Genomic DNA, 15,622 nt, shown 5'->3' with positions numbered 1-15,622 from the left:
ACGTTGTGCTACAGATTCTCCTTTTGCATTAGTGATTACAGTGACTCCTCCTTTCTTTGGTACGACGTGAACAGGGCTAACCCATTTACTATCGGATATAGGATATATTATTCCAGGTATAGGATCTGGAGTTAAAGCTAAGCATTCACTCAGGTGGTTATCTTGATATTCCTCACGCCAGTTGTCATCTTCAAAAATTGGCGGCATAGGAATTCTTATGGTTTCGGTTTCCTTATTTGGTTCGGATTCTATCTCCTTGACACACTCGTCGATTATGTCAGCAGAACAGCATGTATCAATTATAGAAGGTGCTTTTAGGAATTGGGAAAGGATAAATTCTATTTTCTCTTCTCCTACTTCGAAAGTAAGCTTTCCTCGCTTTACATCTATAATTGCACCAGCGGTTGCTAAAAATGGTCTTCCTAATATGATCGGGATGTTAGAATCTTCTTGGATATCCATAATGATGAAGTCAGTTGGGATGTAGAATTGACCTACACGAACAGGGATATTCTCTAACATTCCTACAGGGTATTTAACTGAACGGTCTGCTAGTTGAAGAGACATTCTTGTTGCTTTAAGCTCACCTAGATTGAGTTTCTTACAGGTTGAAAGAGGCATCAAACTAACACTAGCTCCTAGATCGCACAGGGCTTTCTCTATGATGGTTTTTCCAATTACGCAGGGTATAGAGAAACTACCAGGGTCTTTCAATTTTTGAGGCATGTTATTTTGGATGATAGCGCTACATTCAGCGGTAAGCGTTATAGTTTCGTTATCCTCGAGTTTCTTTTTGTTTGATAAGATTTCTTTTAAGAACTTAGCGTACGAAGGCATCTCAGTTATGGCTTCTGTGAATGGTATGGTTATGTTTAATTGCTTCAGAAGTTCTACAAATCTTTTAAATTGCGCTTCGGTTTTTGATTTAGCTAATCTCTGAGGGTAAGGAATTGGTGGCTTATAAGGTGGTGGTGGAACATAAGGTTTCTCTTTTTCGGGTTCCACTTCGTTATTGTTCTCATCAGTCTTAGCAGTTTGTTCGTCAGTTGTTTTCTTTTGGGTTTCCTTTGGCTCTTGTTGTGACATGGGTACGTTTTGGGTTCTAGGATCTATGGGTCCATCGTAATTAGTTCCACTTCGTAGTGTTATCGCGTTCGCATGTCCTTTAGGATTGGGTTGAGGTTGAGCAGGAAACGTGCCAGCGGGGGCAGCAGTAGGTGCTTGTTGTTGAGCTACTTGTGAGATTTGAGTTTCTAACATTTTGTTATGTGTAGCTAAAGCATCTACTTTGTTCGATAGTTGTTTTAGTTGCTCGCTATTGTGGATGTTTTGATTCAGGAAGTCTTTATTGGTTTGTTGTTGGGAAGCTATGAAGTTCTCCATCATGATTTCTAGATTTGACTTCCTAGGGGTGTTTTGAGCAGCTACAGGCGCTTTTTGGTAGCCAGGTGGTACAGCAGGTGCTTGTCCAGGCGCGTACAACGCATTGTTGTTCTTATAAGAAAGGTTCGGGTGGTTTTTCCATCCAGGGTTGTACGTGTTAGAATAAGGGCTTCCTTGAGCGTAATTTACTTGATCAGATGGGACTCCAGTCAAGAGTTGGCATTCAGCAACTACATGCCCAGTCAATCCACAAATCTCGCAGTTAGGTGCTACAGCGGCAGCGGTGGCTGAAGGAGTGATGGTTAAATTCTCGATCTTTTGAGTTAAAGCGTCTACTTTAGCGTTAACGCGGTCTATACCACTTATTTCGTACATTCCTCCTTTGGTTTGGGCTTTCTCTAGAGCGGCTCGTTCTCCTCCCCATTGGTAATGGTTTTGTGCCATGTTCTCTATGAGTTTGTATGCTTCATCATGGGGTTTGTCCATTAATGCTCCGCCAGCAGCGGCATCTATAGTCATTTTAGTGTTATATAAGAGACCACCATAGAAAGTATGGATGATCAGCCATGGTTCGAGTCCATGATGAGGGCATATTCTAAGCATGTCCTTGTAACGTTCCCAAGCTTCGAAGAGCGATTCGTTATCTTTCTGGGTAAATCCGTTGATTTGACCTCTAAGCATAGCAGTTTTGCTAGGCGGAAAGTATCTCGCTAAGAATACTCTCTTCAATTCGTCCCACGTAGTTATGGAATTGGAAGGCAGGGATTGAAGCCACGCTCTCGCTCTATCTCTCAAGGAGAAAGGGAAAAGGCGTAATCGAATAGCTTCGGAACTAACGTTGTTGGCTTTGATAGTGTCGGCGTATTGCACGAACACGGATAAATGGAGATTGGGGTCGTCTACAGGGCTTCCAGAGAATTGATTATGTTGAACAGCTTGGACCAGTGAAGATTTCAGTTCGAAATTGTTCGCCTCAATCGCAGGTGGTGCGATACTTGAATGCGGTTCAGCGCGCGAAGGAGCGGCATAGTCTCTAAGAGGACGAATAGCAGCCATCTCTAACTTCGGGGTGATTTGATTGATTTGATCAGTAAAAATCAATTCCTGATTAATCGGAATTTCTGCTACTTCGGGAAGATTGCGAGCTCGACGTTTAACGTTAATGAAACGTTCGATCTCGTTAATTCGTTGTATTAAGTCTCCTCCTTCTGAACGAGTATTTGGCATACAATCGTTCAAAAAGAAAGGGAAGAATTGTCCTAGTCTCTACGGTGTAACAGTGAGTTACGATATCGACTTAAATAGTCCCCGGCAACGGCGCCAAAAACTTGATCGCGACTTTACGTGTCTATAAATCTGATAACTGCAAGTGCACAGTCGTGTCGTGTAGTTTTAAAAGATATCGAATCCACAGGGACTATGAATCGATCTACCGTTATCTAAGGTTACTATGTAAAGCTAGGAGTACTAAAATTTCGATTGTTCCTAAGGGAAAGTGATTGTGAGAAAATAAAGAATAATAATAAAAGACAGGTATCAGTATGTATTTCGTTTAACTAAAGGTAATCCGAAGGTCCATTGGCTTTTGCATAATTAAATTAAAAATCTTTACTAATTCCAATTGATTAAAAATCCTCGTCTCAAACTTTCGCTCTGTTGATTCAGACTACTATCCTAATCCTAATGTACGCTTTCGCCATCCCATTAGATTTTAGAAGAGCTTTTTGGAAACAATGTAATTAATAAAATGCCTATTTTACGAGGTTGTTATCTATTTAAATCTCCTAATCTCAAACTTTCGCTCTGTTGACTCGGAGCAAGCTAATAACCCTAACGTACGCTTTCGCCATCCCGCTCGAGTGTAAAAACAATTTTTGAAAATAAATAAGTTCCAATTAGTTTTAATACGCTTTCGCCATCCTTAAAACTAATGTCCTATGTCTACTATCCAGTTAAAGTCCTCAAACTTTCGCTCTATTGGTTTTAACCTTTGACCGTCCTAAGCCCTCAAACTTTCGCTCTATTGGTTTTAAGACTTACTAATTAAACTAGACATATAAACCAAAAATAAGTGATAATTAATAAAACATAATTTAAGCCAATTTATTTCGGATCCCTACGGTTAACTTACTTTACATACCGACACCTTTAATAATTTAGCCAGACATATTAATATGATTAAACATGCATAAATCGGTTCGGTTCATAATATTAGACATATTAAATGGCATATAATATATCATGCAATAATAATATAAATAAAGGCGGTAAATAAAAATCTGAATTGAATTGAATCTTGAAGTACTCGAACTTCCACCACAGGTTGGCTGGATCGTTCTTCGGAATTCAAATGGCAGAAAATAAAAACAATGAAATAAAACGATAAATCTAACGTAAGGCTAGATCTACGAAAAGTTCACAACAATTTCCAGTGTAGAAATCGTTGTGAGAAAATAAACAGTTAAATGAAAGCAGAATAAGGAAAAGCAGTTCGCGGTACAATTTCGGCAGCACTTCGTTGGCAGGAAATCGGACAGATTGAAGTGAAGTGACTGGTCCTATTTATAGGAGGGGCTTGCAGTTGCTTTGCGTGAAAAGAGGAACTTCTGCAGACCGGGACGTGGAGACGTGCGTCTCCTATTCTTCAGGGAGACTTGAGACGTGCGTCTCAAGTGGAGAGAATTTAGGGAGGTGGAGACGTGCGTCTCCCTTTTGCTGAGGTGGCAGAGACGTGCGTCTCTGCTTACTTGTGTGGCTTGGGCTGTTCTCCTTCGTGGGCTGGATTGCTTCATTGAGTCTTTGGGCCTCTTTCAGCACACTTGGCCTTTAATTGCACTCCCTTTTTACTTCAGCACCCAATTTACGTCTTTTAGGCATAGAAAAGGGTCGTTTTGGCTCCATTTCTTCTCTTTTTCACAATTCGGCATAGTAAGAGTGTAAAACCTGAAACAAAGCAAAAACACGCGTAATATCGTAATAAATTAAAATAATAAACGGAAAATGCTATAAATATCTATGGATTGTAAGCTAAATATACGATATAAAATCGTGTTATCACCCTACTAGAGCGCTTTTCCAAAAGCACTTTGGTAGGTTGCGTATTTTTTTTCTTTTTCTTATTTTTAATCTTTGGCAGCGCTTTTTTGTAACAAAGCGCTTTCGTATGTGGACCTTTAAGAGCGCTTTTTAAAAGCGCTGTCATTGCTAAATGAGATATTTTAAAGTGCAGCCTATAATTTCAGCCTCCCAGATCGACCTGTAATATTTTCGACCTGTAATATATTTTCAACCTGTAATATTTTCGACCTGTAATATATTTTCGACGATATATTTTCAACCATAGGTAGGTCTATATATATACTAATATAATACCATTATAATATCCAATATTATATATATACATCATTATGTCAATCAAACTAAATCTCTAACATCAACAATATTATACTTCAAATATTAATTGGCAACAATATGAACAAAGTTAGTAACCATATATCCTAGAGTACTATAATATTCTCTTCAAATCGACACAAATCCTACTACATGAATAGCTGATGAATATAAAATTGACACAATTCCTCTTTGATTTCTTCCAACTTAAGTCTCGTGTAAGTAGCAGCACGGAATTCGTCAAAGTACTACAGAATAAAAACATAATATGAATGATTTAGTTAAATGTAATAAATTATAAGAAGTTATCTAATTAAGTTATAAATCCATACCGTGGTTAGAATCTCTAATTGATTCATTTGAAGGATTTCTTTCATAAACCTCAAAACAAAGTATCCGCAGTCTGAACTGTTCCGCTGTATCGGACACTACATAGAAAAACAAATAAGATTTTATAGTTGTCTTATTTTATCAAGTAGCATAAATATTATAAGCAAAATTGTGAAAAATAATGTACCTGCACTTTGAGCCAAGTAATGTTGTTTGATTTAGTCCGGGATACCTGTGCGTCTCGTTGACTTCGGAACACTTGTATTGATCTAACAAATATATAAAAGCATATGTTTAGATCAATCTCACAAATAATTAAATATACACGAATATTTAGAACGATCCCACTTACAAATCAATGATTTCCTTCATAGCCGGATAATTGGTCCAGTCACCATTTACCGAATTCAGATAATACACCACTTCTCTTATAGGGTTGATAGCAAGCAACAACCAGTGTGCTCTATAAATTAAAACAATAGGTTATAAGAAAATTTTGCTATACACAAAAGAAACAGAGATTAGATGAACCAAGAATGAGAAACTAACCCTACTGGTCGGGTATTATACGCCCAAAGAATCAGACTTTCTGTATTGCCGGATGACATGAATCTATCGACTAAGCGCTGTCTAACTGATTCCGGTTCCGAAGCAATTGTCATTCCGCTGCAATGGGCGGAAGACACGAAACGGAATCTGTTTGACAATGCAGTCCCGCGCAATACTCAGTCATGCAACAACCTTAAATAAAAACATTATAAACATATTAGCGGATGAGTGAATAACCGGATGTATGAGTGCATATTAGTGTATATTACCGGATGAGTGAAAAACATAATAAACATAATGTGTAAATAAATTTTTCGACTAATTAAATAATATATCGGATGAGTGAATATTACCGGATGTACGAGTGCATATTAGCGACGCCTAGTTGTTCTTGCGTAAAAATCTCTTCCAAGTCATATATTGCAATATGTGACATGAATTCAACACCAAAGATACCTTCCTCCATATTGATTTGACGGACATATCAACAAGTGTTCCGAGAGTCGTCCGGTATCGAGCCACAAAAGCACCAGCCTTTTTTGCCGCTTGCTTCGGAGGACCCTTAGGTGGTACGCTACGAACTTCCTGTGTCACTTGTTGTGACCCCCGAGCAGATGCCTAAAAATCATATAACGATCGATAAAATATAAAATCATGCAATTCAGATTCAAATTATATATTAACTCCTTAAATGTACCTCTTTTAGTGATGCAACAGACTCCTCCTCCTGTAAAATCCCTTTGCCCTTAATTGCGGGTTTTGTAGGAGCAGTCTAAAATTAAAATGTAAAACATAATTAACGTAACGGTGCAGAATTGACATTCGAAAACTAAATGATTCATAATGGTTTTGAATATACCTCATCACCAATGATAATGAGATCCGAGGGCCATGCAACAAATGACCCTATTGCATCTCGCATCAATATTGTCTCTGAGACCATGTCAGGTACCGGTAGCACCGCATCATGATCTAATACAACATCAACTGATACTTTCAGGTGTCCATCCGGGAGCGGTCTATGGTGAAGTAAATCTCCCACAGTGTTGTGCACTTTTCCCTTGCCAACTAGGCGATAATACGGTGCTGATAAGTATAGTTGGCAAGAAGAAATGCCCTAAACCAATAGTAAATATAAAGTCATCATCGTTAATAAAATAGAACAATTTGTAAGCAAAAGAAATTTATAATTACCTCAGGAAGTTTTCTTTGACTGTTGAAACTAGCTTTATCACTAGTTTCTTTCACCGATGCAGTATTGCACTTTTCTCTCATATACATATCTTTATCTCTTTGCAATTCAGAGACTTGTGCTTGCAATTCCTGCAATTTTTGCAACACTTCTTGATTGGTAGGATTTCTTCTCCTAGGATGCTTGTAAAAAGAGTTTGGAGTCACACCATGACCCTTAACCCTCACCCGACCGGGATACTCAGGAGCATCTAGTGCTCTACTAAGTACGCTCCTATCATCCTAGTCCTCACCGGTGGACACCGATTGCGACAAGGTCTCCTGTAATTCATTTACATTTCAATAATGATTAGTGGAGATAAAAAATCATTTATATATTAAAAAACATTTGATTTAATTAAAGACACAGTATTATACTTACACATTCAGTATAATCTCTCTGAACATCGGGATCGACAGCTTGATTCTTGCCCACACGAGCTTCCTTCCACAACACATGTACAGGAAGTGAAGTTTCCTCACTTTTAGTCTCCTCTAACTATGCATTGACACAAATGATAAAATCGTCAAATAAAACACATTTAGACAATTAATTAAAACGCATTTCTATTTACTTACAATTTTATCCTCTAAGCGTGCATATCCCAAACGCCCTTTTTTGTATGGATACGCGGGTTTGGATGCTCTCGCGCTATTCGTGGCACTCCTTTTCCGAAAATCTTCATCTCTTTGATTTACAAACTCAACCCAATCTTTTTCATCAATGAATATCTCATACTTTTTTGGCCATCCCGGTGCCTCTTCAAGAAAGTTTCCATCTTTATCCTTAAGATAGGTGTTTGTCAAAAAAGCTTTCCACCCTCTATATCTTTTTCTGGCCAAACTAAGTATGTAGCGTCTATGATCATCTGGTATCTCAAAAGTCCTCTGCAAAAAAACATACGCATAGTGTGTTAGTATAAGTAATTTAAACAATTTATTGTCAAGATAATAACAACAACCATATATGATATATACCTGAAGCTCGTCCCAAATCGCTTTTTTTTCCGCATCCAACTCTTCGCTTTTCAGATTCTATTTAGCTACGGAGACTGGAATATGCATACGAACAAGTGTACCAATATAGCTTGTCAACTTTGCAGAATTAGGACCAATTGGTTGGTTTTCAGAATTCCATTCCAAATGGTATACTAATCCTTGGTCTCTATGTCGAATGATTCCCTTCATAATGGTGATGCCTCGTGCAACTTATTTTGCTTCAGTATCAGGTGGAGCATTTGTATCCGAAGCATCTCTTTCTTGAGCATCTCTTTCTTGTGAGTTTTCTTGTGAGTTTTCAAGTGGAGCATCTCTATCCGGAGCCATTGAACCTGTATCAAACAAACTAAAGCACATTAGTACACTATTAATAAGCTAACAATCTATACAAGTCAAATGGAAGTCAAACCATGCATGTACAAGTAAATCGGTAACGAAATCGGTACAAATCAAAATAAGCTTCAAAAAAGAAAGTTGTCGGAATTGAACGAAATTTACATGGCTATGGTAAAACGTCCCCACGGACTCAAAAATAAAGTCGGTTTTCCGAAATTCAGACCCTAAGCCCGACTTTTGATTACGGGCAGAAGCAAAACCGATAAAAAAACAGTGCCGAAATGTAAAGATAAGTGCAAGAGCAGCTCCGGAATCGTCAAAATAGTATAGTTACATGTAAAGAAGTCGACAAACGGATACATGGTTCAAAAGTTATGTACAAAACGAGAATATGCACCAAAATTGAATAAGTACTGTACTATTGAATAAAACAATCGGTACAAATTGAATAAAGCAAATTAGTCGGAATATGTATACTATTACCTTTATCACTAACGTCTCTTTCTTTTCTTGGTAGGATTGTGTTCTACGCGTCTCTTAACAACGCGGACGGTTGGATTGATCCAAATACCCTCATTATGATCATTTCTAGTACAAGATTCATTCTCATTTTGATCGTTTCTTGTACAAGATTCAATGCCAACACCAATATCACCTTGATCTTCAATGTTTTCATCAACTATTTTGTTAGATAAAAGCACTATAGACCATTTCGTACTTGTCGGATCATTGACATAGAACACTTGTTTAGCTTGAGAGGCTAGAATGAAAGGCTCATCTTTGTACCCTACCCTATTTAGATCCACTTGCAAAAATCCTGACTTATCCATTCGTATGCCACTATTATTTTCAACCCACTTGCAACCAAATACAGGAATCTGAAACTTCGCGTAATCAAACACCAAAATGCGCTCGATAACCCCAAAATATGACAAATTTGCAAATTTCGGATTTAAGTCATTCGCACTTGATATGTGCATTGCTTCAGCTACCAAGGTAACACCACTATTTTGCATAGTACTTTTATCATCCTGTTCTTTGGTATAAAATGTGTATCCATTAATTGCGTATGCGCTATAAGAAAGCACAATTACACTTGGACCATAGGCTAAACATCTCAACCTTTCTGTTACTGAAGCAGGATCTGAATGATACTTTGAATAAATATGATCCCTAAACCACGGTATGAAACTTCGATTGTGCTCTCGTACTATCCAGTTCTCATTTCTATTTGGATTTAAATATCGGAGAACAACCTTGTTCATTTCAACATACGGCTCAACCTCAATCTCATTGTGCAGAACATACAAGTGCGCTTGATCCCGTTTGACCATTGATACTGTCACAACTTTATTTCCAATTAGCCTTTTTCCTTCTTTTTTTTCGACAATATGAGATTTGGGGAGTCCAATTGATTGAACATTTGACATATATTCAGTACAAAACTCAACCGCTTCTTCAACAATGTATCGTTCGGCAATACAACCCTCCGGTCGACTTCTGTTTTTCACGTACCCTTTTAATATTTTCATATAACGTTCAGCAGGGTACATCCATCTCATATAAGCTGGTCCGCACAATTGTGTCTCTTTCACAAGATGAACGACTAGATGAACCATTATGTCAAAAAACGAGGGAGGAAAATACATTTCAAGATCACATAAAGTAATAACTATCTCTTTTTGCAATGTTGGTAAGATCGCGGGATCGACCACCTTACTGCAAATTGACCTGAAGAAGAAACACAGCTTAGTTATTGCGCTTCTTACTTTTTCTGGCAGAATAGAACGTATACCTATTGGTAAAAAATGTTCCATTATAACATGGCAATCATGCGTCTTCAAACTCTTTAACTTGAGGTCTTTCATGGACACAAGTCTTCTAATATCTGAAGAGTAGCCTTCTGGAACTTTAACTTCACTGAGGAACTTACACAATGTTTTCTTCTCCTATCTAGATAGAGTGTAAACAGCAGGTGGCAGATATGTTCGTCTTCCTTTCATCACGGGTCCCAATTCAGTTCTCATTCCCATGTTTACCATGTCCTTCCTTATGTTAAGGCCATCCTTAGACTTTCCTTGTATATTGAGTAACGTACCTATGACGCTGTCAAATACATTTTTTTCAATATGCATAACATCCAGGAAATGTCTTACGTACAACGACTTCCAATATGGAAGTTCAAAAAAAATTGACTTCTTCTTCCACCCACCCTTGACAAGTGAATGTGCAAAAGGCTTGCCAAACTGAGTGCTCATATCTTTCACCTTTTCAAAAATTTGATCACCTGACAAAAAAGGCGGGGCTGTACGATGTTCGGCCTTTCCGTTGAATGCTTTTCTCCACCCACGGTAGTGATGATTAGAATTTAAGAATCTACGATGGCCGAGAAAGACATTCTTCTGACAAAGCTCCATCGTGTCGTATCGGTTTCATATTCACAAACAGGACACGCCTTTTGACCTTTATTGCTGTACCCGGATAGATTTCCGTATGCTGGAAAATCATTAATTGTTCCAAACAACATCGCCCTCAAGTTGAAACTTTCCTTCCTATACCCATCGTAAACCTCCACACCGTTCTCCCACAAAAACTTTAAATCTTCAATTAAGGGTGCCAAGTATACGTCTATGTCATTCCCTGGTTGTTTAGGCCCAGAAATTAGCATAGATAACATCATGTACTTACGCTTCATACATAGCCACGGAGGTAGGTTATAAATCATAAGAATCACAGGCCATGTGCTATGCGAGATACTTTGAATACCATGCGGGTTCATTCCATCAGTAGACAATGACAACCGAAGGTTTCTTGCTTCTTTTCCAAATTCAGGATAATCAGTATCAACTTTTATCCATTGTGGTGAGTCTGCCGGATGTCGCAACTTTCCATCAATAATTCTTTCATCTGCATGCCAAGTCAAGTGTCTTGAATCGGTCTCACTACGATACATGCGTCTAAATCTCGGAATTATAGGAAAATACCATAAGACTTTAGCAGGAGACAACTTTTTCTTATATCGAGGGGCACCACATTTAGGACACTCATTCAACGCTGCATACTCGTTTCGAAACAAAACGCAATCGTTTGGACATGCATGTATCTTATCATAGCTCATGCCAATAGAGGACAACATCTTTTTGGCTTCATACGTTCGATTGGGAAGAACATTATCCTTTGGTAGCATATCTTTCATAAGGGCTAATAACTCTGTGAAACTTTTATCCGACCATCCATTGTCCGCCTTTAAGTTGTACAACTTTAACACCGCATACAATCTTGTGAATTTTGAACAACCATCATACAACGGTTTCTCTGCATCGCTTACCAACCTCTCAAACATTTTGGGACAATCCTCAAGATCTTCTTCAAGCGCTTCTGCAATCTCTTCGACTCGATCGCAATCGTATGTGTATGGGCAATCGTCGTTTGAAGCATACTTCCTATTACACCTCGACTCAGCATTCCCGTTACTTTTCTCACCATGCATTGTCCAACATGTATAACTTCTATCAATTCCAAACCGTAGTAAATGGGATGCCAACTTATTCCCGTCAACCTTACCCCCATAACAGCAACCCAAGCAAGGACACGGCATTCGAAGCGGGTCTTCGGAGTGCGCAACCGCAAACTCAACGAATTCCCATACCCCTTTCTCGTACTCTTTCGACAATCGGTTTGAATTCATCCATGTCTTATCCATGTCTTAATTAAGCTAAACAAAAACGGTCAAACTTTCACTCTTCACAAGTAACCCCTATGGCGAATTCAATTCACAAAGTTAGTAAGTTCATCACTTAACGATTAACGAAATTGACATCAAGAATATTCCACATGTCGGAATAATGAGTATTACTTAATATAATCTAAAAGTTACAAAGTTAGTAAGTTCATCACTTAAAAATCAGAGAATATTCCACATGTCGGAATAATGAGTATTACACTCATGTCTTAATTAATTAAGCTAAACAAAAACAACTAATTATTAAGGAACATAACGGTATAATGCGTTTCAGTCAAAACGCAAAGGATACACGGAATGAATCAGAAGCAATAAAACGCAACATATTACTTTGGCGAGAGAGAACAATTAATTACCTGTATAGTAGTAAGCAACTTCTAGACCCACACAATGTAAGATTCTTGAATGAGATCAAACTTTCACTCTTCACAAGTAACCCCTATCTAGCAAAGATATTCCTAAAAAATATAAAATAAAAAACTTAATTGAAGAGTATAAAAATTAGGTCATAATCCATAGCTTAAAAAAATCAGCATTGTATCATTATGTCAAATGCATTCAAATTCAAGTAAACTCACAAACTAACACAATTTTCAAACCAAAAATGAAACAAGATGCAAGAAGTCACATTGTACCATGAGAAATTGGGTTCAAAACAAGTTCTAAATCCCTAAACCAACATCCCGGACAGCCATGATATACGTATAAATTGGCTCTCAAAATTCACTTCAAACAAGTTCAAGATGAAAGAAAGTAAACTCAACCATAGCCAAAAGATCTATCGATCAACCAAAATCATGCATATTCATATATCAAAGCTCAACGATGTCTTTAGAATCAAAATCAAATAATATCAATACAAAATATGACTTAATTCCACTTCAAAACATGAGATCAATTCCAACCACCTTTGAATCAATTAACTTAGAAACCGGGAAGCCACTACACCAACCTATTAACGCATACTTAAGTTCACTTCAAACATGTCTTACACAACGAACTCGGGCAGCCATGAACATGAACCAAAACCAAAACTCAAAGAGAAGCACAATATCATTCAAACCCAATCTAATACAATATATGGATTATCAAACACTTAGCAAAAAGAACCACCAATAGTTATACTCAAACCCGACACATAACTATGCTAATGTGAGTATTAGCATAGAAAACGATTGCATTCATCTTTCAAATGTCAAAAACAGTGCCATTATCCAATGCCCAGTTACAACATAGAAGCTAGCAGAAGAGAACACCTAATATAATACACAACCAAATTCTTTACAGTTACACATTCCTAGAGAAAACTACAAAATCACAAGAAAACATGTTGGCGATATCGCGAATAACCAATAAATCGTGTACCTTCGTCTTCGTTTTCTGGGCAAGTGTTGTTCTTCGTTGTAGCTTCGTCTTCTCTTCGTATTTGTTTTTCTTGGTGGTTTTGAGGATGAGATACGGTCTTCTCGAATTCTTATTCGTTCTAGCTTCGTCTTCGTCTTCTCTTAATAGATGGCAGCGTTTCTATGGAGTTTCTATGGAGTTTCTATGGAGTTCTTCGTAGATAGCAGTGTTTCTAAGTTCTGGGCAGCAATGGCAGTGAAAGAAAATTAGGGGATATGAAACAGCTATTATTTCGATTTTAAAAATTTTAATTGACGAAACAGCTATGAAAGCGCTTTTAGAAAGCGCTCTGGTAGCCCTGCCTTTACCAGCGCTTTTTAGGGTAAAAGCGCTTTCGTACCCCCCCCCCCTTTAAGAGCGCTTCTGAAAGCGCTTTCATAAGCCACCTATAAGAGCGCTTTTTGAAAGCGCTTTCGTACCCCCCTATAAGAGCGCTTTTAGAAAGCGCTTTCGTACCCCCCCCTTTAAGAGCGCTTTTTTTGCGTGTTTTTTTATTTTGTTTTTAGCGAAACCTATGCCAGCGCTTTCTCCAAAAAGCGCTTTAGTAGGGGTGCTGCTAAAAGACAAATTTGGCATAGTGAGAAGAACTTATATTCTGAGTATTATTTGCCACCAATGCTGCGTATGAATTGGACTGATATCCTGGCATTAAGGAATACGACATTCCATAAAGAGGATCACCAGTGCCAAAACGGGGTATGTTAGGCCTGAAAGGGATAGTTGTCATCATTGTTGACCCTGGGATTCCCGGTGGAGACAAAGGGATAGACGTCACTACTGCACCTATAATCGACATCGTAGTGGCTGCATTTGTCAATGGAGGCAAAGTTGCAAACCTATGAAACTATTGGATCAGTGGTAGATAACGTTCCTTGTGGTATCTCATCCACATTAGAACCTAGCATTCTTGAATATCTTTATGGTCTACTATACTGTTTCCCGCTTCTAAGTTTCATCAACTCACATCAGCATATGTCCCCCTGGGTGTGCCATTTTATTTACTATGGATATTGAAAACAACTGATAGTCATTCTAAAGCCTACAAACTAAGGGTTACTTGCAGAATCAACTAGTTAATTCTAAGACACGTGCTAATGAAACTAAGGTGTGGCTTGCTTAATTCAACAAAAAAAAAACTTGACTCTAGGAGAAACGGTTTCTTACAAAGAGTTTAAGCAAGCAAAGTTTTCCACAAAAGATAAACTGAAGGTAACTCGTGACCGACAGAATGTTATAACGTTCTGAAAAGATACACAACGAATGCATCTATGGTGAATTTCGTCATCGTAACGGAACCACAGTCGACAGCGTATATAATGAATTAAAAAGAAAGTTCAAACGTAAATGAAAACAAAACAAAATGTTCAAGAGGAACGACTGATAAATAAGGAAATTTCATTGAAGTAAAAATGGTGATTCACGTACATTAGCACTCTTGAAACTCTTATTTCCTCGCGTTGGGATTATGAAGTTTTTGCAAGTGATTCTAGTACAAGTGAATACTCGGAGCCCTTAATGGGATCTCTTATTTATAATACAAAAAATAACTGCCTACAAGTTACATAACTGCCCAGAAACTGCCTGTAAACCAAACAACTGGTTGCACGATCCTACGCAACTGCTCCCCATATCCCTGGCTCTTATTTTAAGAGCCAAATCTTTGCTAACCTGTCATACCCCAAAATTCGCCCATCATATTTTAAAATATTTTGGCTCAAGCACTGAGAAATAAGCCTGATTATCTCTCTCCTAAGCAATCAACCCACAACTAGGGTTTTGCTTCTCTCAAATTCAAATAAGGTTCTGACACCTCAAATGGATTTCATGGCCTCTCATATGCCTCAAAGTATCCTCATGCCAAGTTTCAAGCTCTGACTCATAAGATTGCTCAATCAAGTGCTCAAATGGACAACAATCTACCAATTTGACATAAAAGTCAACTATGGTCAAACCATAGTTAAAACTCCTGATTTTTGGTCAACATCAACATTTTAAAGTAACATTCATCATTTGATCAAGATTTGATCATGATTCATCAAGGAAAGCTCAAAAATCATCAAAAGCCCAAGTTTCTAAATTAGGGTTTTCTAGGAGAAAGTCAACCCAACTTTGACTGGCCATAAGTCTCTAATAAATTATCATAAATTCCTCAACCAAAGCTCATTCTCAATGAAATTTGATTCTCTACAACTTTGATCTTGGGCCCAAGTCCAAGAAATGCACCATTTGAGAGATATGAACCAAAACATTACAGGTCCT

The 15,622-nt window shown here is 37.9% G+C and overlaps 1 non-coding gene across 1 annotated transcript; it reads left to right on the top strand.

Moving 5' to 3' along the window:
- Nucleotides 1–1,957: 1,957 nt before the first annotated feature.
- Nucleotides 1,958–2,064, top strand: LOC131645354 (small nucleolar RNA R71). Its single transcript, XR_009296983.1, has one exon. It is a non-coding gene; the product is annotated as a small nucleolar RNA R71 (small nucleolar RNA).
- Nucleotides 2,065–15,622: the final 13,558 nt, after the last annotated feature.

This window comes from Vicia villosa, linkage group LG1 (genome assembly GCF_029867415.1).
Source record: "Vicia villosa cultivar HV-30 ecotype Madison, WI linkage group LG1, Vvil1.0, whole genome shotgun sequence".
In the NCBI taxonomy this organism is placed as follows: domain Eukaryota; kingdom Viridiplantae; phylum Streptophyta; class Magnoliopsida; order Fabales; family Fabaceae; genus Vicia; species Vicia villosa.
This window is presented reverse-complemented; position numbering and strand designations above follow the sequence as displayed.